Below are 1,058 nucleotides of genomic sequence, written 5' to 3' on the forward strand. Positions count from 1 at the left end.
CAAGGTTAGCTTGCAAAGTTAGCCAAGCATGCTATGTGACACCAGAGAAGTTGATGATGCCTCATTTGACTCAATGTGAAACGTTACGTCACGAGCCCACGCTATCTGTACATGGCTTACTTTTCCATATATGGAATTTATACAGCTAACTTGGCAATAACGTTACATAGATTAGTCTAGAAATCCTAGAAGGGACGTTATTAAACTGTAAGTCAGTTAACCAACGTTAGCTTGCCAAGTAAGCCAAGCTGCATTTCCAGAGTGTAGTTGTTCAAGTTCAAGAAGGTACTGTACTATAATAACAGATTAATTCTAGTACAGGAGAGACTTTTCAATAATTAAAAAGCTGAGGTGTATATATCGGTATCGGCATCGGCAATCGGCCAAAATGAGCTTGTAAATATCGGCATATCGGATATCGGCTAAAATTCAATATCGTGCATCCCTAGTTTACAGATGACTTTGAGAAGGGAAAGAGGGGCACAGCCATTTGAGTTGACCCATGGGTCACTCCTATGACCTTTCCCCATCATTGTGCCACCCCACACGGGGTTTATTTACATCCTAAACACACACGCACACACACACACACACACACACACACACACTCGCACACACACACATTCAATGTAGCTACAGAGAGGGAGGGAGACGATAAAAAGTGTCACACTAGGATGACATCCAGATCAATGGCAGATGCACAGAGGAGCAGAGAGGGTGTGTGTGAGAGAGAGAGTGTGTGAGAGAGAGAGAGAGAGAGAAGAAGAGAGGGAGAGAGTGACAATGAGAGAGAATGTTAGAGAGAGGAAGAGAGTGAGAGAGTGAGAGGGAGAGAGAGAGAGAGAGTTAGAGAGAGGAAGAGAGTGAGAGGGAGAGAGAGAGAGAGAGTTAGAGAGAGGAAGACAGTGAGAGAGCGAGAGGCAGAGAGAGAGAGAGAGAGAGAGAGAGAGAGAGGGGGGAAGATAATGAGAAAGAGAGAAAAGAGAGAAGTGAGAGACAACTACAACGCATACTCAATGTTTTGATACGTAAAAAGTATTTTTTCTTCTTAAATCTTA

Source organism: Sprattus sprattus, assembly GCF_963457725.1.
Source record: "Sprattus sprattus genome assembly, chromosome: 10".
Classification (NCBI taxonomy): Eukaryota; Metazoa; Chordata; class Actinopteri; order Clupeiformes; family Clupeidae; genus Sprattus; species Sprattus sprattus.